Here is a 12708-nt window from a genome sequence, read left to right on the forward strand (position 1 = left end):
TGGTGCAGCAATGCCAAACATTGACATCAGGATTTGCAGTGAGAACAGGTGAGGCACTTATTGCAGGCCACTAAGCAAGAGAATCAGTCAGCTACTGCTTAAGACCCGAACTCCTCAATGGCTTCCATTAAAGGTGGGGAGGCAGAAGTAACAGGCAAAGTCATAAATCAATATGTGAAGCCTACACAGTGGTTTGACCTATAAAGGTGGGACATCTCAAAGTGGGGCCACAGGTGGATGGTGGATTCAGAGATTTTCTGATTTGCAGTTGGCTAAGGAAGGAAAGTTTTGTCTAAAAACTTGGGGTTGGCAGGAAGGAACTTTAAATTCTGACCTGTGGGTGTGGCTCCATCCAGGCCCCTCAGGAAGAAATTTAGAATAAAGAATCACAGTCAGACTTCAGTCCTCCATTCCCCCTCATCTGAGGTCTGTGCAGCCAGTGGGTCCACTTGGTAGAGGTCTGGGTTTCTAAGTTAGGCTGGGTTTCTAAGTTTCTCAGGGGACATATATTAAGATATTATTGGCTGCGCACGGTGGCTCACTCCTGTAATCCCAGCACTTTGGGAGGCCAAGCCAGGCAGATCACCTGAGGTCAGGAGTTCAAGACCAGCCTGACTAACGTGGTGAAACCCTGTCTCTACTAAAAAATAAAATAAAATAAAATAAATACAAAAATTAGCCGGGCACAGAGGCGGGCACCAGTAATCCCACCTACTCATGAGGCTGAGGCAGGAGAATCACTTGAACCCGGGAGGTGGAGGTTGCAGTGAGCCAAGATTGCACCATTGCACTCCAGCCTGGACAACAAAGCGAGACTCAGTATTAAAAAAACCCAAATAAACCCATATCTTTAGTTTCTATAAAGGAACCAAACACTCTGTGACTCTGACTTCCTTGGCTATTGTTTTAGGCTACTATTGCCTTCTTGCTTATCAGTTGCTCCTTTACTTTTCAAAGCTGGCTCGGTGCCTGGAGTTTCCCTTGAAGGAACTCAAAATTTTCCCTTATTTCCATGCTTGGGGGGTGCCCGGAGGCCCCCAAGAAGGGTCTGTGGCCTGTCTCAACTTCTTTGCAAAACAGCCCAAGACTGGAAAACTGGAAAGTAGGAGGCCAGATCCTTCTGTGAGCATTAACTTGGCACAAGTAACCTGTGAAAGGCTTGCGTTGGACTGGATTTTTCATGCTCCCTTCTAGAGCCGGTGTTCCGGCCTCTGCGTGGAGCATCTTTGGAGATGAAAAGATAAACACTTATGACCGCTTCTCAAAGAGTGCTTTGGTTTGCAGGAGTTTAGTAAGCTGAATAACGGTCATAAATGATCTCTGGAACTTGTAAGTGTTATCTTATTTGGAAAAAGAGCCTTTGATTATCCAGGTGGGCCCTAAATACCATCAGAAGTATCTTTATAAGAGAGAGCAGAGGGAAATTTTACACACACACACGGTGATGTGAAGATGGAACAGGAAAAGTTTCTCCAGTGTTGGCTGGAAAGATTGGAGCCATGTGGCCACAACCCAAGGAATGCCAGCAGCCACCAGAAGCCAGAAGAGGCAGAGGACAGATTCTCCCTGAGAGCCTCTGGGGAAAGTGCAACCCTGCTAAAACCTTGATTTCAGCCCAGTGATACTGATGCTGATTTCAGACTTCTGGCCTCCAGAGCTGGGAAATACCAAATTTTTGTTGTTTTAAACTGTCAAGTTTGTGGTCATTTTTTTTTTTTTCTTTTTTACAACAGCCACAGGAAGCTAAAACAAGGGGAAAGTCACCTGGGGTCTTTGCATCCTAGAGAAGCTCTATGTCCTGCACAGGTCCCCTTGGTACACCTCACACTTTGTCAGCCTAACCCTGAGACTTTTCTAATGAAAGGCTCGTGCTCCTAGCACCCTGTAGCAGAAAAAGCACTGGGAAAAGAATCAGAAGGTCTGCTTGGCTTTGAGTAGGTGTCACTCCATTTATCTGAACTATGGTTTCCCAATCTGATGACAGCAAGGACCACATTTTGTTCATGTTTGTTTCTCGGTAGCTAGAATTGTGCTGAGCACATCCACAGTAAGCACTTGTTGTTTGTTGAATAAAAAATAAGGAAATTATTATTACATTTTCCTGCCTGTCTCACAGGGTTGTTCACTGTGGAGCTTAACTTAGAAATGTAAAGTATTTTGAAAGTAGTAATGCAATAAACAAAAGTTAGGTATTATTGTAATTATTATTATTATTATTTTGAGACGGAGTCTTGCTCTGTCCCTCAGGCTGGAATGCAGTGGCGCCATCTTGGCTCACTGCAAGCTCCGCCTCCTGGGTTCACGCCATTCTCCTGCCTCAGCCTCCCGAGTACCTGGGACTACAGGCACCTGCCACCACAGCTGGCTAATTTTTATTTTTATTTTTAGTAGATACAGGGCTTAACCGTGTTAGCCAAGATGGTCTCGATCTCCTGACCTCGTGATCCGCCTGCCTCAGCCTCCCATCAGGCGTGAGTCACCCCACCTGGCCAAAACTAGGTGTTATTAACCAAGATGCAGAGCTCTCTGAACTGTGTTACTTGGAATGAGCAAGTTACAGCTGGGACCTTGCTGGCCAGAAACCAAATCCCTTATGCACATCTAGAGAGAAAACATTGCTCAAGAGGCTAAGCAGAACTGGAACCCAGAGGCTGTTTCTGTGAAGGCAAAGATAATTTTTTTTTTTTTTGAGCTGAGCAGCTGTTCAGTCTGCATTTGAATCTGCCTAATTGCTCTACTCCTTGTAAATGGTGAGGGGTAGGAAGATGATAATCTAAGAAGCTGTGTTCCAAGGGAGGCTGAGATTGGGAGGATGTGGGTGCATGTGATATCATAAAAAATAGATCTGGTCTTTGTCCCCAGTTCCTGGACAGAGCTTCAAAAATACTTGGAATTTCCCAACAGGAGATAACAAGACCCTTCTGACTACATTTGAGCTTATGTTAATGTGACTGGTCGTGGGCCCTTAGAGAGCTTCAAGTGAGGGACTGATCATGCTATTAATAGAAAGACCAAGCATGTGATTGGAGGGTTGGAATTTCCAGCCTTTCCCCCAACCTCTGTGGAAGACAGAGCAACCAGAATTTAAGTTCAGTTACATGGCCAATAATTTAATCAATCAAGACTACACAATGAAACCCACACAAAAACTCTGGACACCAAAGTAGAAGGGAGCTTCCTGGCTGGTGAATGTATCAATGTACCAAGAGGATGGTGCACACCAGCTCCATGAACACCAAAGATCCTAGGCTGGGGACCCTCCAGACCTTGCCCTGTGTATCTCTTCATCTGGCTATTCATTTGTGCCCTTTATAATAAAACAGTAATCCAAAATATAGTGCTTCCCTGAGTTCTGTGTCATTCTAACAAGTTATCAAACTTGAGGGGTTGTATAGTGAGATGATGAAAATTTGTAGTCAAATTAGACAGAAGTGTGGGTATCCTGGGGACCACATTTGTGACTGGCATCTGAGGTAACGGCAGTCTTGTTGGAGACTTTGCCCTTTAACTTGTGGGATCTGACACTAACTCAGAGTAGGTCAATGTTAGAATTGAATTGTGAGACTTCCAGTTGGTGTCAGAGAGCTAGTATTGGATCTTAGTGTAATATCCCATTCCTTGGACTTCTCCATTTGAAAGTCAATGGCAGAGGAAACAGCCACTGTCTCTGACCAGACTGTAACCATAATAGGTTCATTGCCTGGGACACAAAGCAAGTCAATACACCAAGATACTGGGTTGCAGCAGAGAAAGAGGCTTAATCATAGGGTCACTGAATGAGGAAATGAGAGGGGAGTCTTAAATACACCCCCTTAAGGACTTTGAAGTTAGGGTTTTTAAGAGTTTTGGAGTGGGCTGAAGTGTGGTCACTGTTTAGTTGAAGAAGGCAGAGTGAAATCTTGGGACAGGGAAATGAAGAAGCTGTATTCTCATGCTGGTCCCATTCCTCTGTGGAGTCTTTAAACTGGTTGCTGGAATTCAGGATCTGAAAAACATCTTAAGCAACCCTTAAACAAAAGCCTTGTGAGTCTAATGTCAGAGATCCTGTCTACAGGAACAATGAGGATGCAAATGGGTTAGTATCTAGTGCTGCATAACTTAGCAAGAAGGAAGTGGGCCGCAGTGAAGCCCAAATTATGCTTTATTATAACTCTGTTTCTGTCTAGAACCTGGCATGCAGTTTTTAGCAACCCTGTGGGGACAGTTTCAAGACAAGAAGGAAAATGGTAGTGTGGACTGAGCACAGGGATTTAGGCCATGTGGGTTCTGGCTCTGCTTCTGCCAGTAGCTCCGAGCAATGCCTTACCCTCCCTAGGGTCCTCATCTACAAAATGAGACCACTTAGTTACACATCAGAGTCATCTGAGGAGCTTTAAAAATGCAGTCTCTCCCAGCTCCACTCTTCAGAATTAGAGTCTTGGGACTAGGTCCCAGGGATCAGCATTTCAGAGTTTAAAATCTCCCCAAGTGACTCTCATGCAATTAATGGGTAGTTGATTGACTCAGGGTTTCCTCATGGCCCCTGATGATAAGAACAGCCTGGGCCACACTGTAAATCTACTAAATCAGACTCTCTCTACTAAATCAGGAGTGACTTGGGAATTGCTGTTTTTGTTTTTGTTTTTGAGATGGAGTCTCATTCTGTTGCCCAGGCTGGAGTGCAGTGGCATGATCTCCACTCACTGCAAGCTCTGCCTCCCGGGTTCATGCCATTCTCCTGCCTCAGCATCCCGAGTAGCTGGGACTACAGGCACCTGTGACCACGCCCGGCTAATATTTGTATTTGTAGTAGAGACGAGGTTTTACTGTGTTAGCCAGGATGGTCTCGATCTCCTGACCTCGTGATCTGCCCGCCTCGGCCTCCCAAAGTGCTGGGATTACAGGCACGAGCCACCGTGCCGGGCCAGGAATTGGTGTTTTTGACAAATGCTCCAGGTGATTCTTAACAACTAACATAGCTTGAATAAGCACCCCCTCCAAATCTCAGGTTGAAATGTGACTCCAATGGTGGAGCCGAGTCTTGAGTCTCGTGGGAGGTGTTTGGATCCCTCATGAATGGTTTGGTGCCCTCCCCTTGGTCATGAGTGAGTTCTTGCTCTATTAGTTTACACAAGAGCTGGCTGTTTAAAAGGACCTGGCACCTCCTCCCTTCTAACTCTTGCTTCATCTCTCACCAGGTGACACCCCTGCTCCCCATTTGCCCTCTGCCATCAGTAAAAGCTTCCTGAGACCTCACCAGAAGCTGGACAGATGCTGGTGCCGTGCTTGTACAGCCTGCAGAACCAGGAGCCAAATCAACCTCTTTTCTTTATAAATTGCCCAGCCTCAGGGGTTCCTTTACAGCAGTGCAAAAATAGACCAACACAGAAGTTTGTGGAGTGAAACCTAAAGCAGTGTTTCTAAAAGTGAGATCCTAGGAACAGCACCACCTGTACCACATGCATCACCTGGGAATCTGTTAGAAAAGCAAAGCCTCAGGCTCCATTCCAGACCACCTCAGGCAGAAGCTCTGGGGGTGGGGTCCAGGAATCTGGGATTTAACAAGCTCTCCAGGTGATGCTGATGCATGTTCAGTTTGAAAACAATGGACCCAGAGAGCCTCTAAAGTGCAACCTGCACTGACAATTTTAGTCCAAAATCTTGCATGGGCAATTTAATCTCTATGTCCTATGGATTCAGTAAAGTCCCTTTCTGGCAATCAGAAAGCTCAGTCTCTCTGGAGGCTCTGATGTGATTTCATTTTGAGCCTAAGATCATTGAGAGACCTTACTCTCCATCAAGACTGACTGGGAGACTCATGTATGCTGTCCTCAAGCCAAAAGTCAGGATAGAACTGCTTTCCACTATTGATTACAAAAGAATCAGCCTTCCAGAAGAAAAATCTACTCTCTTCATGGAACCTCCTCATGGCAGAAGCTGCTTGGGCACTATTTTCTCCTGTAGCAGGTAAAAAATATGTGCAGGCTTTTCTGGCTTGGATCGTACAGTCTCTTTAAAGCTAACAGGCTCTGATTATTAAAAGAAAATTGGGAGATCATCTAGTCGAATCCTATTTTACCAATTAAGACACAGAGAGGATGGGAGCTAGTTAATAATTTTTCCATAGTAACAGAGATAGTAACGCAGTAGGTTTGTAAGAAAACTGAACTCAGACCTTCAGGCTTATTTCACTGAGCCACGCTACTTCAGGTGTTCTCAGCAAAGCACGGGAAGTAACAAGTCTTTTAAACCCTAAGACACTGCAACCTTCATGTGGCTTTTGGTGCCATCCATGCACATTCAGAGAATTCAGAGTCTACAGTAACAGTGTGGATTTGGATTCCTATTGGCACAAGGAGGCAACTAAGAGGAACAGGGGAGAAGATGGTTTTTCCAGGAAAAGTTAATGCTACACAAATAGCAGATCTTGCTGTAAAGGTTCTGTCATGAGCCAGGAGCTTTTTTCCTTCAAAATAACCCTGTAAGGTGGGCATAATTATCCCAGTTTTACCAGTGAGGAAATGATGCACAAAGAGACTGTGCACACTGATCGAGCCCAGTGAACAAAGACAGGATAAAAACACCTAGCTCTGATTCTCATGCTTTTCCTGTGACACCACACTGCTTCCTAGTGAGTTGCTTTGAAACCCGCGATTGATCTATTTTAGTCTCTAAATCAGTGACTCTTAACCTTGACTGCAGGTTAAAATTGTACAGATCTTTAAAAAAATACTAATAGCTGCTGCCCTCCCTTCCATCCCTATTAAAACAGAACCTCTGGGAGTGGAGCCAGGATAGTGGCATTTTTTTTTAAAGCTCCCCAGGTAACGTGAATGTGCAAACAGAGATGCAAGCCACTTTTACATGTTCAATTTGCCTCAAAGTAATTTAGCTAACCAGGAATAGATACTGTTTTTGACGATAGTGGTGGTAATTTAATGAAGTTACTCAAACTATGATTGAATTATATTTAGACACTAGGTAAGAGGGGAAATGGGGAGGAGAAGGAAGAGTTGACTTTTGTTAACTGGTTTATTGGGGAACATGCATGCAATATTTGCTGATTATCTGCAATACAGCTTATCTGAGGACCAAGCCCCCTGCCTCCACTCGACCCCCAGGATTCCCTGGGGCACAGTGTTATTTTGATGTTGGAGAACTTATGTATGTTTAAAAGTAATTAAAGAAAATTGAAAGTTAATTGTTCTGAACGTTATTTTACCGAGAGAAGAATTCTCTTTAAACCTAACAAGTTTTCTATTTAAAGGATTTTGTATCATGTTCCTAGGCTAAAGACAGAAGAAAGGACCTCATGGTAAAATTTTGGGTCTTGTCCAAAAGGCTTTTGAAGTAATAGCATATTCATTAAGGTCACAAATAGATCTTTAACAGAGGTCTTTCTTTAGGGAAATCGGTACCTCCCCTACTTTAATTAAAGCTTCCTGGTATGAGACATGCTTTTAGTAATTCTAGTCTTTTTGGCTTGATTCTCTTTTTTCGTTGTTGCGGAGATGGGGTTTCATTCTGAGACCCAGACTGGAATGCAGTGGCAAAGTATAACTCACTGCAGCCTCAGCCTCCCAGGATCAAGTGATCCTCCTATCTCAGCCTCCCAAGTAGCAGGGATTACAGGTGTGCCCCAAGGGCCTGCTACTTTAAAAAAAATATATATATATATAGTCAAGACAGGATCTCGCCATATTGCCCAATCTAGTCTGGAACTCCTGGCCTCAAGTGATCCTCCCACCTTGGCCTCCTAAAGTGCAGGGATTACAGGCATGAGCCACCAAGCCCATATTTTGGCTTGATTCCCAAAATGCTTATTTCTACAGAACCTGGGAGCAACCAAGCCTCTACTTACGAGCTTTGAAGATTCAAGCAGTGAGGAACCCCATAGAGACCCTACCTCCTACACATCAAAGGCTCCCTTACCTCCTTCTTCACACAACACATTGATAAGATGGCAAAACCCAACCACTAACTGCATCCCCACAAAACTGCCATCTGCTCTTAAACTATTTCGAACTGAACCAAAAAAAAGTTTATAGATACACATATTTGTATTTTTTTCTGCCTGAAATTTTTTGTGCCTTATTTACTTGAACGGCATTTACTTAGTCTTACTTCATTTCAGTAATAGAATTTTTATGGTTTTTCAATAAAGACCTTCCATGCCAATTTTGGGGGGCTTCCTTTACCTTTCCAGATCAAAAGAGAAGGTTTAAAAGTCTACAATTCAGCCGGACGCGGTGGCTCAAGCCTGTAATCCCAGCACTTTGGGAGGCCGAGGCGGGCGGATCACGAGGTCAGGAGATCGAGACCATCCTGGCTAACACAGTGAAACCCCGTCTCTACTAAAAATACAAAAAACTAGCCGGGCGCGGTGGCGGGCGCCTGTAGTCCCAGCTACTCGGGAGGCTGAGGCAGGAGAATGGCATAAACCCGGGAGGCGGAGCTTGCAGTGAGCTGAGATCCAGCCACTGCACTCCAGCCTGGGTGACAGAGCAAGACTCCGTCTCAAAAAAAAAAAAAAAAAAAAAAGTCTACAATTCAGAGATAAGCATACTAAAAAATATCTTTGAGAAGGACTTAAGTTATTATACTAGGATTGTCGGCCTGGAGGAAACGAGCTTTGGGGTAACGTGTTAACTGTCAACAATTGTCTTCCCTGGAGGATACAAAGATTACTCTATGGAAGATGGTAACCAGCTATTTTGCACATTAAACTGAAGAAAAGAACAAAGGAATCGTAGTTATGTAGTAACGTTGCCACAGGAGGAATTTAGGGAGATCTGTAGAAGGAGGAGCTTCTCTGTTGAAACAGGTGGAACAGCAACAACTCTCTTCTTTGAAGCTTTATGGAGAAAGACAACACACCCTCTCATATTAACATTAGTTATTCTCGAGGGTAGAAGAATTAGTGGAGGCCTTTTCCCTTTACAATGATAGAAACACAACTAGCTCTACTTATTTTAATTTTTGAAACAGGATCTCATTCTGTCACCAAGGCTGAAGTGCAATGGCAGAATCTTGGCTCACTGCAGCCTTGACCTCCCTGGGCTTAGGTGATCCTCCCACCTCAAGCTCCTGAGTGGCTGGGACTATAACCATACTACCATACCCAGATATTTTATACACACACACACACACACACACACACACATACACACATACATATATACATATACATATACATATGTATGGGATTTCGTCAATGTTGGCCAGGTTAAATTTTTTTTTTTAGAGATGGGGTCTTGCTATGTTGCCCAGGCTGGTCTTGAACACCTGAGCTCAAGTAATCCTCCCGCCTCAGCCTCCCAAAGTGCTGGGATTACAAGTGTGAGCCACTGCACCTGGCCACTTAATTTTAAATGGGGAAATAAGTGGCTCACATGAATGGATATCCCAGGGGCGGGCTACAGGCCTCACTGGTTTCAGGGGGTCCAATAACAGCCAAGGGCCCTCTTCCTATTCCATCTCTCACTCTGCTTGGCTTTATGATCTGAAAGACTTTCTCTTTGTGAGGCAAGATGGCTGGGGCGGCTTCCAGCTTACTTGGCTCTTAACGCTCCTTTCCCAAGATCTACATTAATGCAGGATTCTGACTGGCCTCAGGTCTGTCCCTAGAGCATGCACAGTTCCAGAGTAATCCTGTCAGTCAGACTGGGTTGTGAACCTGCCCTCATGGCAGAGGAAGTAAGAACTCTTGACTGACAGGACCCACAAATCATATGAAGTGTAGGAGAGTTCCAAAGGAAAAGAGGCAGAGCAGGCAGAAAAAGGAGCATGTCTACTGTAGAGGATACATCAGGGGAGAATTCCTCCTGTTTTTCTGCAATCACATGCTGACAATTGTGAGCAAAAGTTGTCGCAGAGTGCACTGATGTCCCAAACCCCAAAGCTGACAACTAAATAGATACATATATATTTGGCTGAACCTCAAGTTTGGAGTATCTTATCTTTTTCATTATTTTTGTTTTCTGGTTTCGTAAGGTTTTTTTGGGGGGTGCAGGGTGGGGTGCCAAAATCAGTTTTTAACTGAACTAGTTAAAAACGAGGCCTGGCACAGTGGCTCACGCCTGTAATCCCAACACTTTGGGAGGCCAAGCAGGTGGATCACCCAAGGTCAGCAGTTCAAGACCAGCCTGGCCAACACGGTGAAACCTCATCTCTATGAAAAATACGAAAGATTACAGGCACCTGTAATCCCAGGTACTCAGGAGGTTGAGGCAGGAGAATCGCTTGAACCAAGGAGGCAAAGGTTGCAGTGAGCCAAGATCACGCCATTGCACTCCAGCCTGGGTGACAGAGCGAGACTCCATCTCAAAAAATAAAAGGGGAAAGTGTGTATTTTTTCCCCATCTTTGAGCCACTGTTAACTAATCTGAGCCTGATTTGGTTTGAGTCCATGGACCATGACTTTCCATGAGGAATTTCCTACTGGCCTTGTCTATCCTTAGTATCTCCCTCCACCTATCACCATGTTGCAGGGGCCAGATGACTGCCCACCAAAGAGACCTTGGGGCTCTTTCTTCAAGTCCAGACCTCAAACTTCCCTGGCTCCAGAGAGGAAGAAGTCCAAGACTCCCATCCTCTGAAGTACCAAGCTGACTGACAGTGACCTTGCTCCCAAGTCCAAGGAATACAGTAACAATTGTTAACAGTGCTTTTGCCAAAGTCTGGCTCATTTGACTTAACTAAAACCATGTGTATCCTTCAGGGTTCTGAGAGGACACAGAATAGGTGAATGAAGACTCTCTTCATTCCTCAAATGGAGAGATTTTATGAAGAACTATTTACCGATGTGTGATCTGCATTATGGAAACACATCAGAGATTAAAGATATGCAGAGATTAGCAACGTTGGAAGTTATTAGCACCCCAAAATTCGAAAGATAAGGAAGAAATAGAGTTACCAGAGCTGGGTGAGAGCTGGAAGGCGAAGGCGAGGCCACCTGGCAGATGCTGAAGTCATGGAGAGAGTTTTCCATTTGTCCTCTCCCTCCACTCTCTGATGCCCTGCCACTGTCTCCCAGGATCAAATCGACATGGCAGTCAGCCAGCAAGAGGCTATAGAGATGCAGGCTACAGGCATCAGTGTCCCATGGCATAGAACAGAGTAGAGAAGGGCAGAGAATGCATTGGGGAGGGAGTGGGGCGGAGAGAGAATAACCTGCACACCAGTGAAGCCTCTGGCACACCCATGAAATCGCAACATCCAAACTTAGTCTTAGGTACTTCTAGAATCTTTCCTCCATGATCAGCAAAGGGAAGACTAAATCTGCATCTCTCTCCTGGCCCATGTGCACACATGTGTATGAGTATGTGTGAGCAGGACACACTGGTTAAAGATTCTGAAATCAGACTCATCTTGAATCTTAGCCTTGTGACTCACGAGTTCTATGATCTTGGATAAGTTGTTTAATTTCGCTAATCTTTATTTTGCTCATCTATAAAATGAAGATAATAATAATACTCACCTTAAATGGGTTTATGCCAATTAAATGAGATAGTTCCTATAAAGTGCTCAACACAAGGGGCAGCTCAATGGGAAACCCCAGGCGGTGTGACGTCCCCCTCTCATGGTGACCTCTGGGCGACACAGGCCCCCTCCCTTCAGGGTCCAAGACACCGAGCAGCCCTCAATAGAGGCTGATCCTTTCTGAGCCACTCTCTTCCACATAGAGGACCGCCCATCTCCCCAAAGCAAACAATTTTTAGGACCAATCCACTCTAAATTCAAATTAGAGGCAAGACAGATGAGCATTTTTCAAGCCTGCAAAGACTCAGTCCTGCTAAGAATGCACTAAACCCACCTCTTATATGAAACATCTGCATTGCAGCCAATAGGGTGACATCAGGGCTCCTTCAAACGGGGCAGTGACTGCTTCATATCTACATGACTAAGGGCCCATTGGTGATTTCCCCCAAATGAAGAAAGTGGTCCATAAATAATAGAAAATTATAAGCAATGTTAAAATGATACCTTTCCATTGCTCATGATAAGAGAAATACAAATCAGTATATCCTTGGCGCGGTGGCTCACGCCTATAATCCCAGCACTTTGGGAGACCGAGGCGGGCAGATCACCTGAGGTCAGGAGTTTGAGACCAGCCTGGCCAATGTGGTGAAACCCCATCTCTACTAAAAATACAAAAAAGTAGTCAGGCATGGTTGCGTGTGCCTATTATCCCATTTTCTTGGGAGGCTGAGGCAGGAGAATCGCTTGAACCCAGGAGATGGAGGTTGCAGTGAGCCAAGATCAGGCCATTGCACTCCAGCCTGGGTGACAGAGCAAGACTCCATCTGAAAAAAAAAAAAAGAAAGAAATACAAATCAAAACTACAGTAAGACACCACTCACTCCATACTAATAAGATGATTACTATTAAAAAAAAAAAAACTAAACAGAAAATGAGTGTTGGCAAGGATGTGGAGGAATTGGAACCTTTGTGCACTGTTGGTAGGAATGTAAAATGGTTATAGTCACTGTGGAAAATAGTATGGAGGTTCTTTAAAAAATTAAAAATAGAATCACCATATGATGCAGCAATTCTACTTGTGAGTATGCACTCCCAAAGAATTGAAAAGAGGGTCTCAAAGAAATAGTTGCATACTACGTTTATGGCAGCATTATTTACAATAACTAACATATGGAAGCAACTCAAGTGTCTATTGACAGAGGAATGAATAAGCAAAATGTGGTCTACACATACAATGGAGTATTATTC

The 12708-nt window shown here is 44.4% G+C and overlaps 1 long non-coding RNA gene across 4 annotated transcripts in view; it reads left to right on the plus strand.

Annotated features, from left to right (window-relative positions):
• Window positions 1-12708, plus strand: part of LOC126961466 (uncharacterized) — a 151928-nt gene that overhangs the window by 62805 nt on the left and 76415 nt on the right. For all 4 annotated transcript variants that reach the window (XR_007728311.1, XR_007728310.1, XR_007728309.1 and 1 more), the window contains 2 exons: window positions 5178-5946; window positions 10470-10626. This is a non-coding gene — a long non-coding RNA (uncharacterized LOC126961466). The remainder of the gene's footprint in view (window positions 1-5177; window positions 5947-10469; window positions 10627-12708) is intronic.

Source organism: Macaca thibetana, chromosome 8, assembly GCF_024542745.1.
Source record: "Macaca thibetana thibetana isolate TM-01 chromosome 8, ASM2454274v1, whole genome shotgun sequence".
NCBI lineage: Eukaryota > Metazoa > Chordata > Mammalia > Primates > Cercopithecidae > Macaca > Macaca thibetana.